Source organism: Mustela putorius, unplaced genomic scaffold (genome assembly GCF_011764305.1).
Source record: "Mustela putorius furo isolate JIRA1106 unplaced genomic scaffold, ASM1176430v1.1 tig00003987_pilon_pilon_pilon, whole genome shotgun sequence".
In the NCBI taxonomy this organism is placed as follows: domain Eukaryota; kingdom Metazoa; phylum Chordata; class Mammalia; order Carnivora; family Mustelidae; genus Mustela; species Mustela putorius.
In genome coordinates this window covers 15999546-16023337 of record NW_025422126.1, presented here as the reverse complement: position 1 = coordinate 16023337, position 23792 = coordinate 15999546, and positions in this window count along the sequence as shown.

Sequence of the window (23792 nt, the reverse complement as noted above, 5' to 3'; positions counted from 1 at the left end):
TCTGTTTATTTATACATTTACTTTTACCTTAATTTACAAATCAAAGTAATAGATGCATACAGATTTAAAAAAAAAAAATCAGATCTCTCCCTCCAAATCTAATGAACATGGAAAGGAAACGTGGGAAAGTTTTTTCTGAGGCAATAATAACTGAGCTGAGATCTGAAGTAGGAGGAGACATCTATAAGAAGGCCTGGTGAAAAGCTATCAGCAAAAGGAAATGGCAATGCAAGGGCACTGAGTGCATAGGAGCATGGTGTACAGGTCCATCAGACAGAGGAAATGACAATGTAGTTAGGGTGAATTGAAAAAAGGATTGAGAGGTAGGAGGCAAGACTGTAGACACAGAGAGAGGCCAGAGCATAAAGGCTCTTGAAGGATATAACAAGGCTATTGGCTATGTTCCAGTTACAGTGGGAGGCCATGGACAGGGTTGGATTAAGCCAGGCAGCGACACAGACTGATTCACGTTTTTTAAAAGCTGATTCTGTCTTCTGGCTAAAGGGTGGAGTATAGAAGAACAACAGTGAAAACAGGAGGCTTTTAGTAGTCCAGATGTGTGATGATGGTGGCTTAGAGCAGGATAATTGTAATGATGATGAAATTGAGGATTTCTTTCAGAATAATTTGTTCAGAATGTCCAGAATTTGTTGATAAATTGGATTTGGGGAGTGAGGTAAAGCAGAATAAGTCTCCTATGTTTGGACTGGAATTTTGGGGTGTATGGTGGTGCCATTTACTGAGACAGGAAAGACTGCAGGTAGAACATTTTTGGGGGAACTGGTTTTGATTTGGGAAAGTTAAGTATGACAGACCTAGGAAACAGTCACGTGGAAATGTCTAAAAGGATGACTTGCTTGTCCTCTCTCACAATGCACAACCAACTTGTGGGCTAGGCTAGAGGTATGCAAGAAAGAAGCCAGACACCCAGCTAGTCCCAGATGCCTCAGTATTCAATTTGCAATTTTTCCTAAGAATTGATTCAAGGGTTTAGGGCCCATGGTGGATACTCCTTGGATACCTATACTACATTCTAAGATGTGTCTGAATAGCTGTGGTTGGTAAAGGAAGTACTTTCCCAGAACAGAGTTAAACTTGGCCAAAAAACATTTCCAACTACATTTTCCACTTGGCATGTAGATAGAATATGGCATGGTATGAAGAAATAATACAATCTGGTTTGAAAATGTTTCTTAGGCATATACATATTAAGAAGAAAAGGTTTTTTTTTTTCTCCTTCAGATTCTGGTTCATAAATTTATAGTTCTAAGAATTAGGAGGATCTTAAAGAACAGGAAATTTAGCCCCTGATCTCAGACACACAAAATACTAAGGCAGTTAATTCCTAGAAGAATCACTATTATCCATCCTATCATTATTACTACTAAATTCAGTAGTGATTTATTAATCATTACTCTATTTTTGTAATAGAGCTTTCTGCCTTTGAGAATTAGGCTTTTTCTTCAATCTCCTTACTTTATACATTCAGGTCCTCAAAACCTATTTTCAGCTAAAAAATTAAGTGTAAATAAAAAATTCAGTAGAGATAAAACATTAAAATAATTTATAATCACCTGGATGCTTCCTCATATGCAAAGTGTGCCTTGGAGTTAAAAAAAAAAAATCCCTCTCCCTGCCCTAGTGTTTAAACATCTCCCCTGGGATATCATTTTGTTTTTCTTTATTTTTAATGATTTTATTTATATATTTAATTGAGAGACAGAGAGAGGGAGTGCATGTGCATGTGTGAGTGCGGGGAGGGGCAGAGGAAAGAGAAAGAGAATCCCAAGCAGAGTATACATTGAGTCTGGAGCCCAATGCAAGGCTCTATCTCATGGCTGTGAGATCATGGCCTGAGCAGAAACCAAGAGTTGGATGCCTGACCAACTGAGCTATCCATGCACCCCTATTATTTTGCTTTTCTAACACAAAGCTGTTACTTTCTGGCCTATCTCATCTATATAAGAAAGACTAGAATTAATATGATTTTTGATGTTGCCAGGCCCTTTCAATTTATCAGATTATTTTATAATGGCCACCTCATTATATAGACTCATTCTTAAAACTATCCTCTTACTGGTTGATGGGTCTGTTACCCTTCTGGAAGCTCCCCTGAGCTAAGTTCATCTATACTCTGTTCTCCCCCAAGCTGTAAATACCCTCTCCCCACCCAAGTCTATTTCCAGTCACCTCCTCTAAAGGTAGAGCAGGAATAACTGTGATACACTGAAACAAAGGAACCAAGGAAGTAGAATTTTTGAAAGCCTAGGAAGTAGCCACATCCTATAACAAAACTGAAAAATAATCACCACTGTCTACATTCAGACCAATACCACAAACTAAAAATGGGAAGGGCATTTGTTTCAATAACAATTTGCTGACAGGGTCTACCATTTCTTGTCATGAGCTATCTGTCCCATTTCTACATCAAAGTCCTGAAGGTTTTGTTTGCTAGGCCTTTCAAGGTAACATTGGAGCTGTGTTCTGTACAAAAACTAGCTCAACTCAGCTTGTGTTCTCTGAAAAAGTTAGCTCAACTCAGGTCAATTATTTCTTGCATTTGTACAAGATAACCTGATTCTCATAACTAGGCTTGTTTATTAAGAGACTTTGGAGGATCTCTCTTCTCAGCATCACTATTGCAAAACAAAGGCTGGAGATACATTACTTTTGCCTTAGTTCCTTAAATCAAGATTAAGAGTTGCACCCACCAGAAAAGAATATTCTCCTTATAGTTTAAATTGCCAACTTCAGAGAAATAATATACCAGATCCCCTTATATATTCTTGACCTACTTACTCTTTCTTCTACTTCCTCAACCAGAAGGGGCTCTACACTTCCTAACATCTACATTAACACTAATGTAGAAATCAACTATAGTCTTTGATTTATTTTATGACCATCTACTCCCTTTGGTCTTCCCCCAGGACACGGCTCTTTTTAAGAATCTTACATTTCAACTGGAGAATGTAATTTTTAACAATTTTAGATAATTTAGAACAATTATAATTTTAATAATTTTTAAACAAATTTTAACAAGTTTTATTAATTTTATATTTCAATTGGAGAATTTAAGGTAGATTTAACTTTTTAGTATACTATGTATATTCAATAATCTCTTGAAAAGCTTCAGTGCACTTACTAGAATTCTGTTTCTTTCTTCCCCCTTCCCCTTTTTTGTCTTTTCTGAGATGCAGGATTTGGCAATGTAGAAGAAAATACGTACTGATCGGGTATAGGCTAGGGAGCCAGGTAGAACCAGCTTTGTGATTTTGGTCTAATTATTCCATTTTTACTTTTGATCTAGTTATTCAGCTTTTCAGAGTTTGAGCCTGGAAATGGATATCTTATGGAATGCTATGAAGATCAAAAGAGATGTGGAATGTCTTAAGCCCAGTGCCTGATGGATTGATTACACAAGTAAAGTTTGATTGATTATAAAGTTTGTATATGTTTGTATATGTAAAGTTTCTATGGGGTCTTGGAGTTGGATACCAGTTCACAAAAACTACTGTTTCCTTATTTTCCCTGACAATAAGAATTTCTTATGGTTAAAAATACAATTTCCCTGGTCTCATTCCAGACCTGATGAATCAGAAACTCCAAGCCTTGAGAGCTAAGGAATTAAAAATTTTACAAACATTCCTTGTGATTCGTATTATCAGAAAAGTTATAGAAACACTGATATAGACTATCAGTGCCTATTATGCTCTGTAATTAAAAGCAACATTTGAAATAAAATAACATTATTTTAATAATTAGATATTTTAATGTGTGGAGCTTCATTATGCTACAGTTAAATTACACAGCTGAGTATTTTAACTGAAATTTACATCAAATATTTAAACTTCTAGTCCATCTGTCTTTTTCTCTGTAGGTTCCACAAAATAGTCAAACTTCATTCTCATTAGTGAATAAAAATGATACTGCTTTCGGCTTTAACTAATTTTAAGTAGTAATGTACAACAGTACATAAATGTCTACTATGATACTACTGTTATAATAATAATGGTCTACACCTATAAGACTTGATTTGTGAGTTAACCAGTTAGCTTTATTTTAATATGCTTTTAGTCTAAGCTTCATAGAGGCAAAGCTTGAAATATTATGCATAAAAACAGCACAAATATCCCTTCTTGCTTGAACCTACATTACTTTTTATTCTTTTTTTGGATGGGCCTCTAGCTAAGTCCACAATTTAGGTTATATTTTGTAACGTATTTTTAGATATTTGACATCCAGATACATTTAATATTTCATTCAAAGATGACGTTGTGGATGGCGACTATTCTCTCCTGGTGGTGTATGTGGCGGGGATCCAGAGGAGGGGGCAAAAGAGGAGGCAACGGTGTGTGTGTGCGGGAGGTGGATAAATCAATGTAGGAGCAGCAGCTCTTTCCATATGAAGAACCATTCAAGAAGGAGCATTTACTATCTAGTAAGAGCCAGCTACCATCCTAATTCCTGAATACAGCCACTAACTGCTCCGTTGGTTCAGTATTCTCAGTTTTGCCTCTGAGCTTCTGTGATCAGCTAGAGGGGCATGGCAGTTTGTGGTGACTGGTAGACACTTTTCCTGTTTGAAAGAGCCAGGCTCTTCTTGGTTGTCCTGGGCCACAGCTACCACACAATGGTTGACACTCTATTTCAGAACCACATGTAAGTCTTCTATTTTATGTCTATGCCTACTGCATATGAATACAACACAAAAAAATGCCGATGGTTTATCTTGTCCTCAGTCACTGGTAAACCAGATATTAGACACTATCTAGAATCTCAATTATACCATCATGTATTTGATTGTAATTTGCTTTCACATGATTCTTTAGTCATTTCCTATTAAAATTATCTTTTATCTTTAACTAGTACCCTTCTACTTTTTTCTCTACAACATAGCTCCTAGGATAAAACTATACATGTGGAAGGTCCTCAAATGTTGTTTGGAATGAGTAAAGATGAACATATTAATTCATCAGCTGCATTACAGGAGCTGGTTGGTGACTATGTCTCTTTATTTGACATATAGTGATAATGATTAAATTTTCGATAATTTAAGAAAATCTGACATGCAGTGTTTCTCGAAAGTCTGAAACTACCAGCCAGCCATGTGAAATTCTGAACATAGTTACTAACAATGATCTCATACACCAACTCATACTCCCAATGAGCTGGATTAGGAAAATACAGAAAGTACACATAAGAGTTTGAAATAAAGGATTTCAGTTACATTTATCTTTATTTTAAATCTTTTATCTCAAGTACCTCTATTCTATATAACCATCATGAATTTGTTTATATTTTCTTTGGAATTATTCTTTCTTTCTCATTGTTTAGATTTTGATATGTAGTCTTCCAAACTTGCTTTTTATGCACCTATTTTTTCCATAAAAATATGTATATACTTACTTTCTATTGTAGTAAGTATACTATCCCTTTTTATAAAGATGCTTACTGTTGATTGAATGGATGACTACTGAGGGCAAGGAGTGGAGATGGGGGAAATACCTGTAGAGAGACAAAATTTATCAGGTACTTGGAATTATTCTTCAGTCTCATAAATAAGATATGTTTGCTTTCCACTTTAATTTAAATCTATTTTGGGGTATAGACTGTATCGTTTACAACAGTATTTGTCAGACTTCAGAATACTTCATAATTATCTGAGAGCTTGTTTAAAAAAATGTTAATACCTCTCGCCACCCGCCCCTCCACCCCCCACACCTGCCTGCCAGTTTCACCCCCAGAGATTCTGATTTAATAGGTAATGAGGCATTTGTTAGTTTTAACTCCACTTCCCATTTTCATCCTAATTTTCCTTTGGAGTAATCTCCCTTTGCGTACAGTTTTAGGAAGTGTCACCTGGGCCTGGGCCTAAGACACCATCATTTGGAGACTCTATTTCAGAAATTTCCATTTAGAGCAGTAAGACAACAAAGTTAGAACTAGAAATCATTATAGAGTCAGCATGAAGACCACATTGTTCCCATGTTTTGATTTTTGTTGTGGTTCTTCTAAAGTTCCCTCAGTTCCAATTTCTGGTCGATTTTGTTACTCCCTGACATCCTTCCAGTGAGTTCCTTCTTTGTCTGAGGGAGCATGAATTGGTTTATGTTGCCTGCTATGGGGAACTAAACCAATAAAGAGAATCTACATTAGCGGGGTCTAGCAACTTACATTTTTAGCAGTTTCTCCAGATGATTCTGATCCAAGTGGGTCCCTGAGCTACACGTTGAGAAACACTGTTCTATTTCTTTAGTATTCTACATAGTTCCTCGTATTGTGGTATTCATGTAGAAGGTACTCAATAAATGTGTCCTAGATGAATGAATGGATAAATGGATGGATAGATAATGGGTTCTTTGTAAAGATGACTGACCTCAGGTCTACTAGTGTTAGACTTCTGTCATATAAACGTAGGTTGATTGATGTTGCCCCTAAAGTTTTCTTGTGCGGTATATGTGCTGATTTTACTTTGCTGTAGCTGAAAACCACACAGCAGTTTAGAAAATTAGCGGGAATTCAAAAAAATTCACGTTAGAATCTTACTAAGAATGAAGAAATGAGATTTTGTAAGGTATGGCCATAGTTTTTTGTTTGTTTCTGTTTTTGTTTTTCTTTCTGGATGATGGCATAGATCTTTGCAATCTTGTATATTTCTTCAGTATGTTACACAGTAAAGAAAAATATAAGCGCATGAAAACAGCTAATTAAAATCTCCTTTTTTTGCTTAAATAGGTTGAAAAGTATGCCAGTAGCTAATGGAATTTTTCATGACTTTGACCTTCATGGCAACTTCTTCAAAAGTTGGAGTAAAGGCCATGGAATGTATGCTAAGTTTGCAGGACTTTTCCATTCATGATTTCTTCCATGTTCTAGGAAGTCCTTACAAGTAGTTTCTTTCACACAAGGATAAAGCCCTCAAAGTACTTGTGCACCCTGAAGACCCAGGCTTAGTTGATATTAATATATCTTTGGATCAGTTTGGCCATAGTTCCTTACTACTTTCTCATGTTTTTTGAGAGACAGTGTGAGCTGGTGGAACAGACACTGGCTTAAGAACCTGGACACAGAGTTTTGAGCCCTGGCTCTGCAACAGTCAAACTACAGTTTTGGATTTATTTGCCTGACTTCTCCCCCTACTTGGGCAGAGATCATGTTTTATTTGTCTTCCTATCCATACCACCTGGCACATGATTAGTTCTCAGCTAGTGTTTACTTAATGAAGCTTGAATGAATTCCTAAACTTGGGCAGCTCACAGTCTTTTTGGATTTCACATCTGCCATTTGTAAAATAGACTGGTTGTTCTCTAACACTATTTCCACGTCCGACGTTCTGTGATTATATGATCTGTGGATACTGAAGCCAACCTCCATATGTACAATCTCACTTGTTTGGGGGCATTGAGAAATGGCATTGCATTAGTTGCTTTGTTACAAGTGGCTTCTTCATCTTTGAGTCATTCTTACTGAAAACAGTGTCAAAGAAATGCAGTGTTACTGTGTTAGCAGAGAGCAAATTGAAGAATTGCCCATTCAATATTTACTTTTATAGTTTTGGCAGAGTTCTCTGCTCTATGAGAACTGTTGCGATATTTCATGTAGCTTCTTAAAGACGTCCTCCATCTCAAGGAGTTGGTACTCACATGATTAGACTGACTTGGCTACATTTCAACAGATTTGTTGGTCAGCCAACAGGACTTCAGATGTCGGGGCATCTATTCGTCCATACCATATTTCTCTACTCCTTTATAGTAGAGTGACTTTTGTTTGAAGATTCTTAGGAACATAGTTCTGGGATCATCACATCGACAGTACAGAAGGTTAAAGTGGGAGGATCTAAGGTTTGTTGTAAGGGACCTCAGGGGCTGCCTAAGTGGGGTGGAGTGTATGTGTTTTGGTGGATCCTTAATTAGGCAGGACTCTGAATTCTCATTCCAGCTTCAACCATCTCAACTGAGAGCAAACCTGTTTTTGTTCATTTTAAATATGCTGATCTTCTGAATAAGTTTATTTAAAAAAATGTTCTCCTGCTAAATAACATTTTGACCTATCAATCTAGTCCAACCTCTCATTTACAGATAAAGAGGCTTATGAAGACAATGGATCTGCTCTTGAGAGAGGCCATTGGAAGAACTAGACTGGCTCTTAATTAAAAAAATTTTTTTTCAGTAAAACAAATGTCATAAGTAGAAGGTATAGGTGGAAAAACTTGCAGTAGGAGAAAGCTTAATTTTTATAGTTTACAAAACACTAATACATATATGTCATTTGGTTTTCACAACAGACTTGGGAGGCAAGCAGTACAGGTATTATTAACCCTAATTTACAGATGAGGAAATTGACACTAGGGAAGTTCAAGTGGCATGCACAGGCCCTAAGTGTGAGAGTCTGGCCTACAGCTCAAGTCTTCTGACCTTGAGCTCAGTACTTTTTGTATTACACCACTATGCAGACTAAGGAATTACACCACCATGCAGACTGAAGAAAGACACATGACAAATAAATGTGTCAAGATATCTCAGAGACAGGAATCAGTAGTGGGTAGAGGACTCACACAGTCTGGTGCCTGAGGATACGATTTGGCAATTGTGTGCATTTCCCCAGAGTGGTCCTATGCTGTCATTGCTCACAGTCTGAATCATGCACATTGTTCCCACTGGGGGAACATTTGAGCATACTTCTCCATGTGCTATTTTAGCAACATCGATTTGCTAATTATGAAGACAAAATTATCTTATTAGATCATAAGGAAACCTGCCTTTTGGTTTTGTCAAGACTTTGTTCCTGCTGGTTAAAAATCTTTTGGTATTCCATAAGAACTGACCTAGTCAAAAGTTTAATGCACACCTAATAAATTTTTTTTTGGTGTTAAAGCCTAATTTTTTCTTTCATTTTCTTTCCTCCTTCCATCTTCTACTCTTACCTCAATAATCATTATTCACTGTTGAAAATGTAAAGCATCTTTTCAAGGGTAAAAAGAAGACTTAAAAGGAAATGAATTTAAACCTTACAACATAGTACTCAATATATAACAATAGATGGAAATATGGTAGAGATTAGTTATAAAAATGAGGGAATATTTTTAAAAACCTAGGCTTTCTGGGAAAACAGCTGTGCAGTACTTTTCAGTGTAACAGATAAAGCAGTTTGAAGTTTGAGGTTAAAAGTCACATTTGGCTAGTTTACCTTTCTTGGTACTCTAGGAAAAGGTTCTAGAGCCCTTAAAGGTATACTATTAATGAACTGTGTAAAGTGCAGGAGAATCATTTAAACCAATTTCAGAGAACAAAACCCAGTGTACTTAATTAGGCCATCTTGGAGAATATAAGCTTATTATCTGAGAAACTGCTACTGTATTCGTATGCTAGGGTTAATTAACAAGTTCCCTTTTCCTATAAAACTTGTTTGGGTGCCTTCGGCTTCGACAGGTCCGATGGAAAGAGGATCATATTTGGTGTTGGGAGTAGAAAAAGAAGATGATGCTGGAGATAAGGTCAGAACTTTCTCTTTACTTTGCCCAAGAGAGAACAACCTATGAGGACTTTAATAGATCCCTTCTGTTGGGATTCGGGAGAAGTGAGAAAGACAGAGAGCTACAGATAACAGTGGCTTGAATGAGATATAAATGCCTTTCTGTCTTTCGTAAGTGAAGTCTGGAGGTACAGAGTCCAGGGTTGGTAAGGCAATTTTATAATCATCAAGGACCCAGACTCTCTTTGACCTTGTTGCTCTCCCATCCTCAGTATGTGGCTTCTACCTAGTGGCCCACAAATACTGCTGGAGCATCAGCCATCACATTTGATTTTCAGCCCCAATGAAGAAGATAGAGATGAAGAAGGCTGCATGATCTCCCCTTAAGGAAATCTAAAAGGACAATCCGGCTAACATCTCATCAAACAGAATTTAATCACATGGACATAATCAACCACAAGGGAAGGTTTTTTGTTTTGGGTTTTCTTTTGGGGTGGCTATAAACTGAGCTAAAATCAAGGTTCCTTCAGCAAGCAAAGATGAGGGAAAGGATATGTGGGACTGACACAAGTGTTCTTTTCCTACCACGAATGCCAACCACTTGGGCTTAGGCTGCATGAGTTTGCCTGAAATCCCTTTATCATCCCAATCTGGACTAAAGTGTAAATAAATAGCTGATGTTTCTCGTCCAAGAGATGGGGAACTTGAAAGAGCTCATATCCTCCTCCTACAATTTGCTGGGAAATGCATCTTAAAATGTGGTTCAGTACTAGATGTAGGTTGCTCCTTGTGGAACTGTAAAAGAACTAAAACTCAGGATAAAACTCTATAGCATAATCATCATTTCCCTAAATACACGAAACTAAATTTAAATGTTATTAAAAATGGCAGATGGGCCAAATAACCATATTCCAAGCTGGTATGAACCTGTGTGCCCCATGAGATTTTTCTGAGGGAAAAAAAGCCCCATGCAGTTAATCTAAACAAGGAAAACATCTTCAAACATTCTGTAATTTGTTTTCTGGCAAGGACCCTGGGAATAATAGTGGAAGCCAGATAAATTTGAATAAACTGAATCTTCATTTCAAAAAGATCACGGAAGAGTCAAAGTGAAGCTCCAGATGCCATGGTTAAAAATGTTAAAACAAGATCTAAGGGTATCGAGATGACTAAACTTCAAAAAATGTTAGTTAATCATATAAAATTTGGTTACATGAAATAGAGGGAGTACTATAGTCTCAATGAATCTATTTTACAATTAATTAACAAGACATTATATTAACTTCCCTAGCCTGTTTCTGCCCCCCCCCCCCAGATTAATCATTATTGGTTTGACAAACATTTACTGAGTGTTTACAATGTTCCAGGCATTGGGCTAAGAGCTGAATAAAACAACCTGTGTCCTCAAAGAGCTCAAAGCTTGGTAGTGGCAAGTTATTTGTAATTTTCATCCTTACCAATAACAGTACCATTGTATTCTATCATTTTAGAATTAAGAATTTGGGATTAAGGGGCGCCTGGGTGGCTCAGTCAGTTAAGTGACTGCCTTTGGCTCATGTCATGATCCTGGAATCCGGGGATCAAGTCCTATATCGGGCTCCCTGCTCAGAGGGGAGTCTGCTTCTCCCTCTCACCCTCCCCCCTCTCCTGCTTGTTCTCTCACTCTCTCTCTCATGAATGAACAAAATCTTTAAAAATAAATAAATGAGTTGACATTTAAAAACTGGGAAATTGTACAAAGATAGTAAAAAAGAAAAAAAGAATTTGGGATTAAGAGACATGGCTGGTCCATCAAGAACAAAATGAAAGAGCTTAGGCACTTAGCACTCAGAAAACATCCATTTGAAGTTCAGCCCTGTCACTTATTACCTGTGCCCTGGAGCAGATCACTTAATCTTTCTTAATTTCAGTTTCTTCCTCTGAAAACTGAGGATGTCTCAGGATTGTTCTGAAGATCAAATGATAAAATGTAAATGTTGTGCTTGGCCATAAAAGGTACTCAAAAGCTGGTTGTAATTATTATAATTATTATTAATTATTACACTATTTTCAAGGGTGAATTGGTTCTACAAAATGCTTTGGAGAATGAACATAATTTCATGCATACATGAAGATATATGTATATTTTTGTCTAGCCAACATATGCACACATTTAAGAGTAATATGAATTGTTTTATATTATGAAATATCTCTTATGTTTACTTAACATTTAAAAAAAGATTTTATTTACTTATTTGAAAGAAAGTAGACGTGAGATATAGAGCACAAGTAGGGGTAGGGGCAGAGGGAGAGACATGCAGACTCCCTGCTGAGCAGGGAGCTTGAAGTGGGGCTCGATTCTAGGTCCCTGAGATAATGACCTGAACTCAAGAGAGATGCTTAACCGACTGAAACACCCAGGTGCCCCTACTTTACATTTTTTGATGGAAAATATATTCACTGTATATTGTCTCACTTATATATTCACTCACTTTACTCAGTGAGATGGGTGTTTTTAAAACATTACAACTATCCTTCAAAGTAGTATCATTATTATCATCCCTATTTTACAGATGAGATAACTGAGGCATAGATAGGTTAAGAACTTGCCCAAGGTGACTTACAACTAAGTAGCAAAGTTGGGATGTCAACCCAGTTACCAAGTCTCCAGAGTCTGTACACTGTGTCACTACAAGTAACTTAATTCTTTAACCCATGAATCCTAGATGGGACTAGAAAGAACTTCCCAACATTTAGTGATTGACTTTTGGCACAGTAGTACAACCAACCCTGCCACCCACGCAAGATGGCCCTGACTTAAGCCCTGTGTTTTAGAAGGCCCCACATATAAGAAACACAAAAAATAAATCTATTAAATAGCATATGGGCACGTCTGGCACTTGAGATCTGGTGCTAAGCACTGGCTCATGTGTTCTTAAACAACTACTTTCTTGCTTAACTGCATTCAGGCCTCAGGGCAATGCTTCTTTACATCTCTTGTCATATGTCCTTGAGTTAAAATGCACCTGTGCCTAAATGCTGTGAAGTCTAATGGATGTACTACCACCAAATTTGGAGATGAGCACCAGCAGTTTGGGTGGATTTGAATAGCAGAAGCAGCTAGAGAGAAGAAAAGACTAACTTTTCATTTCCTTCCTCTTAGCATGCGCGAAAGAGATTTTTTACAGAGTGTGGTATCATTTTTCATTGTATCCAGCACCCATTTTCTTGCTTTTCTTCACATTTTGTGTTTTCAGAAGTACTCATGAGTTAGTATATTATTTGCAATAATTAAACAAGATTGCTGAGAGACAGTCTGCAATATAAAATATTTCATGCTGCTCTTGAATGTGTGCACATGTAGGCTAGACATAACACAATATGCATGAAGCATGATATCAATTCTTCCCTTAGGCCAGTAGACAGTCAATGCAAGGAACAAGAATAGTTTTGATTTTATTAAAATATTTAAATAGAGGGGTGCCTGGGTGGCTCAGTTGGTTAAGCACTTTACTCTTGATTTGGCTTAGGTCATGATCTCAGGGTCGTGTGATTAAGCCCTGCATCAAGCTCTGTGCTTAGCGTGCAGTTGGCTTGATATCCTCTCTCTCTCCCTCTCCCTCTGCCTCTTCCCCTCTGTTTGCATGCTCTCTAAAACAAATAAATAAAATCTTTAAAAAAATTTTAAATAGATGGAAATAAATTTAAAATTCTTTCTATATCTTTGAGCTAAAATTTTGATACTCAATAATTATAATTTATTTTTTCCTTTTCAATTTTAACAATTTGAATCCTTTAGAAAAGTCATTTTTAAACATAAAAAATATTTATTCCAGTTTTATTGATATATAACTGGTATATAACATTGCCTATGTTTAAGGTATACAACACAATGGTTTGATAAATGTACATATATACACAATGTACATATATTACCACAATGAATTTAATCAACATCCATTACCTCACATAGTTACAAATTTATTTTTCTTGTGATGAGAACTTTAAGATCTACTCTCTTAGCAACTTTTAAATATACAATACAGTATTATTAACTATAATCACCATGCTATACAGGATATCCCCAGAACTTATATATCTTATACCTATAAGTTTGTACTTTTGACCACCTACACCCAAAAATAATGTAATTTTTCAGTTTTTTATATTTACTTTACATTTTTTGATGGAAAATACATTCACAATTTGAATATTTTGACTATAATTACATTTGTTTTTTAATCTTTTAGAGAATTAAGAATGAGCACAAGTTTAGGCCAAGACAGAAACAGAAAATATGAAAGTGAAATTCAGAAAAGAAAAAATATCTGTCAAGGTAGAAGGATAGGACATACTTTTTCACCCAAAGTTTGAGAGCTTGATATGTAACTTTTAAATATGTAGACACATGATATGGGGGCCTCTGTGTATGGCCTCGTTCCACCTCCACATTGTTAGGGGTGGGACTTTCCAGCAGAGTTTACACACAGTTGCCAAAGCAAGCTCTTTTTGGCCTAACTGGTATTTTAGCCTGTCTAAAATAACATAATTAGATCAGTATCTTCCCAAATAGACTCACAAATTAAGAAACTGGGAAAGCAAATTAATACCAAAAAAATCGAGAACATTTCTGAAATATGAATAACTTGAAGACTGCATGATGGATTTAGGTGTTTTAAGTATGACATGATTTCCATTAGGAAAATAGTCCACGTGGAAAATGTACTATGTTCTAAAATAATGATTTCGGACACAAAATAATCTTCAAGGAGGAAAATCATGTTAAATAGGTTTTCTTAAAGAGAAAACCTATTGACTTGGTCAGTCAATAAATGTGTAGTGATGCTTGGGGCGCCTGGGTGGCTCAGTGGGTTAAGCCTCTACCTTCGGCTCAGGTCATGATCCCAGGGGCCTGGGATTGAGTCCCGCATAGGGCTCTCTGCTCAGCAGGGAGCCTGCTTCTCCTCTTCTCTCCTCTGTCTGTCTCTCTGCCTATTTGTGATCTCTCTCTCTGTCAAATAAATAAATAAAATCTTTAAAAAAAAAATGTGTAGTGATGCTCATGTAATGTACCCCAACATGGTTAGACAACATTGAGAGGAGGGTGTTTACAATCTAATTGAAGAGATAAATGATATATACTTGGAACAATTAGAGAATAGATCATAAAAACTGTGAACTGTGGGGTACAAACAACTATTATGGAGCATCAAAGTAGAGAAGGACTGATGTGATCTTGAATCATCTGACGGGTAGAGCTTCATAGAGTGGCACTGGAATGAGGCCCATAATATAATCCCTGGAATGTGTCTGCCTCATGACCCTGAGAGTGAGGGCCTTCTTAAATTTTGTGCCCCTGGTTCCTCTTTGACCTTACACTAGTCCTGGCCCTGGCCAAGCACATTCATTTCTTTTTCCTGAAGTCACTAGGGAGAGCAAGTATGGAGGCAAAGAAGAGGCCAGATGTGTTACTCTCGTAGATGTCTCTACACATAGACAGAGGCTAAGGGAAAGGCTCCTTTCCCTAGAAAAGGTCATGGAAGTAGTTTCCTGCCAAGACTATACAACCAGTAGAGGCTAGATCCCAGGACTCCTGATTCCTGTTCATAAAAAAGATGATATGATGCAGCTTTGAGTAATCAAAATGTCTCCTAGAGCACTCAATTAACCAAGTACTTTATTATCACTACTATTATCATCATTATTTTGCCTTCATGACTCTTTTAGGTGACTTAAGTAAATTACATATTTAAACTATATAAAAACTCATATAGTGTGTAGTAGAATGAATGGTGACCCTTCAAGAAGATAAGTCCATATCCTGGAGACTGTGAAAGTGAACTTATTTGGGAAAAAAACTCTTTGCAGATGTAATTGTATTAGGATCTGGACACGAGATCAATCTTGACTCTCTGCATAGGTTCTAAGTCTGGATAAGTATCTGGATAAGTATCCTTGTAAGAGACACACAAAGGAGAGACAGACACACAGAAAAGAGAAGGTCATTTGAAAATGGAGGCAGAGAGAAAACAGTATGGAAGTTCTTCAAAAAGTTGAAAACAGATCTACCCCATAGGGTAGTTTATTATTAATGGTTATAGCAGCAAAGTCCACAGTAGCCAAACTACGGAAAGAGCCTAGATGTTCACCAACAGATGAATGGATAAAGAAGATGTGAGATATATATATATATATATATATATATATATGTGAGATATATATATTAAATATATATATTTATATAATATACATAATATATATTTAATATTTATATATTATATTAATATTTATATATAATATATAATATATATTATATAATATATATTATATATTATATTAATATTTATATATAATATATAATATATATTATATAATATATATTAATATATATATATATATATATATATATATATATTATGCAGCCATCAAAAAAACCACCCCAGGGGTGCCTGGGTGACTCAGTGGATTAAAGCCTCTGCCTTTGGCTCAGGTCGTGATCTTGGGATCCTGGGATTGAGCCCCGCGTCGGGCTCTCTGCTCGGCGGGGAGACTGCTTCCCTTCCTCTCTCTCTCTACCTGCCTCTCTGCCTACTTGTGATCTCTGTCAAATAAATAAAATCTTAAAAAAAAAAACCCCAAATTATCTTGCCATTGCAATGATGTGGATGGAACTAGAGGGTATTATGCTAAGTGAAATAAGTTGATCAGAGAAGACAATTATCATATGATCTCACCAATATGAGGAATTTGAGAAACAAGACAGAGGATCATAAGGGAAGAGAGGGAAAAATGAAACAAGAACAAAACCAGAGAGGGAGACAAGCCATAAGAGACTTTTAACTTCAGGAAACAAAACTGAGGGTTGCTGGAAGGGACAGGGGTGGACGGGATAGGGGTGCCTGGGGATGAACACTGGGGAGATTATGTGCTACAGTGAGCACTGTGAATTGTGTAAGACTGATGATTCACAGACCTGTACCCCTGAAGCAAATAATACATTGTATGTTAATAAAAAGAAAAAAAATGGAGGCAGAGAATGGAGTTATGCAGTCATAAGCCAAGGAACACTTGGAGCCACCAGAAACTGAAAGAGGCAAGTGAGGATTCTCCCTTAGAGTTTTTGGAGGGAGTACAGCCTAGTCAACACCTAGATTTCAGACACCTGGTTTCCAGAACCGTAGAAGAATATGTTTTAGGCCACCAGATTTGTAGTAATTTGTTACAGAAGACCTAGGAAAACTAATACAAGGGCATATATATATTTTATAAGCCCTGTATTAGTTATCTATTATCCCAAAATGTAGAGGCTTTAAAGCATCTCACGCAGTTTCTGTGGGTCAGGAATTTGGAAACACTTTAGCTGGGTAGTTCTGGCTCAGGGTCTCTCCTGAGTTTGCAATCAAGATGTTGGTCAGGGCTTCTGAAGGCTTGGCTGTGGTGCCAGACAGAGGATCTGCTTCCAAGATGGCCCACTCACAAGGCTGACAAGTTAATGCAGGCTGGTGGCAACAGGCCTAAGTTCTTTGCTACATGGACCTTCTGCTGGAGTTTGAGTGTTCTCATAACATGGTGGCTGACTTCTGCCAGTGTGAGAGAGCTGAGAGAGAGTAAAGTGGAAGCTTCAGTATTTTTTACACTTTATGTGCTGACAGGTCACATACCATCACTTCCCCAATAGTCTATTGGTTATACAGGTCATTCTTATTCATTCTGAAAGGAGATTATACAAGGGCACAAAATCTAGAAGGTGAGGATCTCTGAAGTCCATCTTGGAAGCTGGTTAGCACAGGTCACAGATTTTTCAGGGTACACAGGGAGCCAGAATATTTTCTACACAGTCACCTGAACCATGTATATTTGCAGCCATAATGCTCAACTAAAAAATGCTTTCTGCAGTGATGAACTTGAGTTATTACAAGTTGTTCAAATATTCAGATCCATTTACTTTCATATTTTAGGCTGAGCCATATGAAATTTTTTGTTTTTGTGAGTAAATAATTATCCAAGTTGAGTGATTTTCTGATTTCAACCTACTACTTATAAAGGTGGAACTATGAGGCAAAATACCTTAGATTAATTTTTAAGAAGTTATAAATAAAAGCCACTTTTCTTTCATATCATTAGTTAATCATAAGTTTCAATGAATTAGAATAAACTATCCTTCAAGCACTCTGGTTATCTGAAGTGTTACGATAACTTTGATGTTCCCATAAAGTTTTTAAGAACCAATGGATCTGTGAGGGCAATGTATCAGTGTGATTTTATGAAAGTAATTTAACATCCCTGGGACCAATTTCCTTTATCCAAAAATGAAAGAATTTGATTAGATGCCATCTAAAAGTAGACTTACTGTGTAAAATTTTCTAAAAAAAAGATTTTAGTTATTTTTTTGTCAGAGAGAACGAGCACGCACAAGCAGGGGGAGCAGCAGGCAGAAGAAGCAGGCTCCCTGCTGAGCAAGGAGCCTGACACAGGACTCGATTCCAGGACCCTGGGATCATGACCTGAGTCAAAGGCAGACGCTTAACTGACTGAGCCACCCACATGTCCCTGTGCAAAATTTTTTAACATGTTATGCTGTGTGTGAGCCACTAGCAGTTTCTTTCTTCAACTCATGGTAAGAAAAACTACATATTTAATTGAGTTGTAGAAAAATATCTTTAACCAGATATGCTTATTCATTAGCATACATTATTTATAGTTAAACACAAAGTCCATCATGTTTTTGAGTTGTCCAGAAAATCTTCCTTTCTCCTTCGTTCTCTAGAAAGCATAGACTGCCCTTCAGTAAATCAATTTTCTTAATTTGACTTGCTATATTTGACAACATTTTTTGGGTTCACATATTTTTTCTTGTGCCAAGTACTGCATTTTTCATTTCCCACAGAATCAGGACAAACTGTACATCCCCTGCTGTGTCCAGGGCAGATCTGGCTAAATGTCAACTATGTTAATTGGTATAGAGAAAACAGCAGCCCTATTTTTATCTGATTAAAAATCCCCACAAACATTCTCCTCTAAAATAAAGCTATGTCAGTACAAAGTGATTTAATTATAATATAAAGTTTGTCAGATGTGTCCCTCTTGCCTTCATTTTACTGTAGCATGCAGAAATGCAACTGTTTCCTGGAATCTTTCAGTATCTAAGATTTTAATTCCACTTTTGGAGGTTTGGAATTTGGTACTCAAAACTTACTCTGGACTGCCAACTGGAATAAAATATCTTTGCTTTGAAGTGACATTTTTAAACGGAAAATTTACAGAACACTCTATAGGACTTTATTGAAAAGGTAGTTTGAAATATTTTATTCCACTTTTGAAAAGTCTCCATCTTAACAATTGCCCCAGGATGAGCAGATTATGTAATATAATTGCTTTAGTTAATTGGGGTGTGGGAGGTGTGGGTGTAAAAGAATAAAAGGTAATGAACTTTGATAAATTTATATGAGCAATAACAAGATACCTGTGAAAACTTAATTTTATCAGAGTGACTGTATCTTCAGTGCTCTTTCAAAATTGTATGCTGCCTCTTTAATGTTGGAATTCCTCAGGATTCCATCTCACTCCGGGGAGCTTACTCCCAGGTTAACTTCATATACTCCATGATTTGCCAACTACTTATACACTCATATTGTTTGGATCTGTAGCGCTAGTTTATCGAAAGCCATATTAATATCCTTTGGTATACTGGACAGCTCCATTTGGGTATCTCCTGAGTACCCCAAAGCAGTATGTCCAGTCTTCTGGTTTCTTGTCCCATCGCAACACTCCAATGTAACAAGCAGAAAGCTGGACCAACTGAGAAATCATCTCTTTTTATAACTGTCTGAGAAGTGAGGTCAGAGGGTAAATCTTCCAGTTTAGACTAAAGAATGACCAAAGGAAGGGGGACTGAGAAATGAAGCAACCATCCTACTGATACGCAACATAAACAATTCAAGCTCTTATTGTTTTAACACCAGCTTTAGACTCGTGTGTTACCAGACCACAAACTGATTTAACTGTAACTGTGCTCAGACTCATATGTTCTAGTAATTGTAGGGTGTTTGCTCCCCCCCAAAACTGGCAGGACAGGTGAACACAGAGAATCACAATTTACAAGGGCAGAACCCACAAGAAACCATCACAGAAACCAGTCCCAGGGTGCAGAAACCTGAACTGTAATTGACAAATTGCTGGAGGCTCAGTGTGGACAAGGTATGGGGGAGGTTCCCACACTTTTGCTAGTTCAACCTCTGGGAGCTCTACCATGCCATCTTAGTAAAGACTAGAGAAAATTCCTTGGTGTTTCCAGCAGGAGAAGGTGGAAGGGACTGTTTCAATATATGCCAGAGCATTCTGTTCTTAGGAGGAGAAACTACTTCAGAGATTAATCTGCTGCAGTTTTATAAGAGGCTAAACTACTGGGGAGAAAAAAAAAAAAAAAACAAAGACAACTCCAGCCCCCTCTGTTTACCTTGTTCCATCTAAGGAAGAAAAAACCAAACCAAACCAAACCAAAAGCAATACTAAGGAGCAACGTATTGAATAGGAAAAGATATTTGCAAATGATATATCTGATAAGGGATTAAAATCTAATATAGAAAGAATTTATACATCTTAACACCAAAAAAAAAACCCCCCAAATAATCTGATTAAAAATCGGCAGAGGATGGCGCCTGGGTGGCTCAGTGGGTTAAGCCGCTGCCTTCGGCTCAGGTCATGATCTCAGGGTCCTGGAATCGAGTCCCACATGGGGCTCTCTGCTCAGCAGGGAGCCTGCTTCCCTCTCTCTCTCTCTGCCTGCCTCTCTGCCTACTTGTGATCTCTGTCTGTCAAATAAATAAATAAAATCTTAAAAAAAAAATCGGCAGAGGACCCAAAAAGACATTTTTCCAAAGAAAACATACATACAGATGGCTAACAGATACCTGAAAAGATGTTCAACATCACTAATCATCAGGGAAATGCAAATCAAAACCACAAGATATCATTTGCAGTGAATGGCTAGTGAGATTGGCTAGTATAAGAAAGACAAGAATCACAAGTATTAGTAAGGATGTAGAGAAAAGGGAACCCTGGTGCACTGTTGGTGGGAATGCAAACTGGTGCAGCCACTGTGGAAGACAGTATGGAGGTTCCTCAAAAAATTAAAAATAGAAATACCACACAATCCATTAATTTCAATACTAGGTAAAAAATGAATATACTACTTCAAAAAGACACATGCACTCCTATGTTTACTGCAACATCATTTGCAATAGCCAAGTATGGAAACAACCAAAGTGTCCATCGACAAATGAATAAAGAAGACATGGTATATATACACAACAGAATATAGTCAGTCATAAAAAAGAATGGAATTGTGCCATTTGTGACAACATGGATGGACCTAGAGGGCATTATGCTAAGTGAAATAAGTCAGACAGAGAAAGACAAATACCACATGATTTTACTTATACGTGGAATCTAAAAAATAAAACAAGTGAACAAACAAACAAAAGAAGAAAGACCCTCTCTAAATATAGAGAACAAATTGATGGTTACCAGAGGGGAGGAATGTGGGGGGATGGGCAAGATGGGTGAAGGGGAATGGGAGGTACAGGATTTCCAGTTATGGAATGTAGAGGTCACAGGGATGAAAGGTATGGCATAGGGAATATAGTCAATGGTAATGTAATAGCATGGTATGGTGACAGATGGTAGGATGGTCGCTACACTTGTGGCAAGCATATCATAAAAATAGAGTTGGAGAAGCACTATGTTGTACACATAGTACATGGTAACTAATGTAACATTATGTACCAACTACACTTCAATAAAATACAACAACAACAACTGGGAAGCACTGGTGAATTTCACAATCTATGGGCACAAGCTCACCCAAAGACAGAATGAAACACAGCACTACTAAAAAAGCCTATTGATCATAAAAACTGGATTTGTTAAAGTTGCTGATAAGGGGAAGCATCCCCTTATATCAATAATATCTCAAAAGCAGGTAGTTAGGGAAAGATACGGGATTTGGGAGGGGATTGGTATTAATCATAGGGTGTCTTTATAGTAGATGTTATTAGCTTGGGGAGGGATTTGATAAGAACTTATAAACTAAGTGAATTACTAGAACATATGAGTCTGAGCACAGTTACTGTTAAATCAGTTTGTGATCTTGTAACACTTGAGTCTAACGCTGGTGTTAAAACAATAAGAGCTTGAATTGTTTGTGTTACGTATCAATAGGACAGTTGATCGTTTTTAATTTTTGCTTCATTTCTCAGTCCCCCTTCCTTTGGTCATTCTTTAGTCTAAACTGGAAGAAAGACCATTATTTTTCTGGGAGGATGATCAATTCAGATCTGCACTGCTATTTAATAAGTCTCAGTAACGTATTGAGATTTTCATAGTAGTCCTATTATCCTCTGTAAATATCAGGTCTTCTTATTCTTTTTGTTGGATAATCATTTGTAAATCATCTAGTGTAGCAGTGGCTGTGCAGCAGAATTTTAAGACTCTAAAGATCATATATCTGGTAACTGCAATGCAGACAGACACTAAGACAAAAATGATTGGAGTTTACAAGGCATTTCAAAGGTACATTCCTAGATTTTAAAAACTAGACAATGGATAAAGAATTGTTGTATCACTGTATCATTACATCTTAACTAATATAGCACCACATGTTAACTATACTGGAAATTAAAAAAAAAATTGAGACATAATATTCCTTATCTAAACAAGTTTCTTTTTTCCTTTAATTTGGTAGGGTTTGTTCAACCATGTCCTATGTCCAGTAATTTTCAAGGATACAGGTCTTGGGAATACTATGTATTTAATAAAGGAAAAGCATGTACACCAATAATCTAGGACCTTAATCCAGAAGAGGGGAAAGGAAATAGCCAAGAGGATAAAGATGAAAAGCCAAGGGGATATGCGTACGTAGAAGAACACTGCAATCAGCGGATTCTTGTTCCAGTGGTATTGGTTAGAAACAGCCTATGTCATACGATCATCAGCTTGTTCCAAAGATCTAGGGCTACCTATCCATTCTCATGGGACATCTACCTCTAGATATTATCTAGAGTCCTCAACATGCCCCTCACGATCTAGCCACATTCCTGAGCTCATCTCCTAGTTCTCTTTCTCTTCACTCTTTCTCTCGCTACACTGGCCCTGCTGTTCTGCAAACAAGTTAATCTTGTTCCTGCCTGAGAGCCATTGTACTTATTGTTCCTTCTCTGCAAAATGATATTCTCCCCAATATTTGCATTGCTGACTCCCACAATCCACTCAAGTCACATGTTATCTCTTTAGAAAAGCTTGCCCTTGTCATCCAATTAAAGTCCTCTGTCATTCTTGATTCTTTTACCCTGTTTAAATTTTCTTCACAGCTCTCTTCACTCTGTTTATTATATGCCCTCTTAAATGTATATACTGTTCCAGAAGGCAGAAGACTTTTCTATTGTGTTCACTTACGTGTTTTCAGGACCTAGTACACTATCTGGCATATATAGGTGCTTGCTAATTACTTGCTGATCAAATGAATAAATAAAAACCTCACACATACCATGTTTTGGTCATATAAAACTATCTGCAGTTGGGGCATCTAGATGACTCGGTCAGTTAAGCATCCAGTCCAACTCTTGATCTCAGCTCAGGTCTTGATCTCAGGGTTGTGAGTTCACGCCCCACATTGGGCTCCCTGCTGGGTGCGGAGCCTGCTTAAAAAACAATAGTAACAAACTATTTGCTGGCCTCAAATGACTTCTCTTTTTGCATATGCGATTTTCCTTTGCCTGGAATAACTTCTGATTCCCTCACAATTCCTGATCATCCTTCAAGACTCCACTTATGTGTCACTGCCCCTAACAAACCTTAATTGATCCCTACAGGAAAAACTAAATGCCCTTTTACTCCATTTTTATAGTAGTCTATGTATATCTCTATCATATTACTTAATACATTCTGTTAATATTTTGTCTAATTGACCTCTGTATCCTGGGAATCTAGCAGACTGCATTGCCCATAATGAATTCTGAATAAATGTTGAATGATTTTATTTACTGAGTAACAACATTTATTGGGTGTCAAACATTATATTAGTGTTTTACAGACATTATTTTATTTTATTTTATTTTTTAATATTTATTTATTTGAGAGAGAGAAAGTGAGACAGAGCATGAGCAAGGAGAAGGTCAAAGAGAGAAGCAGGCTCCCCGTGGAGCTGAGAGCCCGATGTGGGACTCGATCCCGGGACTCCAAGATCATGACCTGAGCCGAAGGCAGTCGTCCAACCAACTGAGCCACCCAGGCGTCCCTACAGACATTATTTTAATCCTGATAAGAAATAGGTACTATTTAAAATG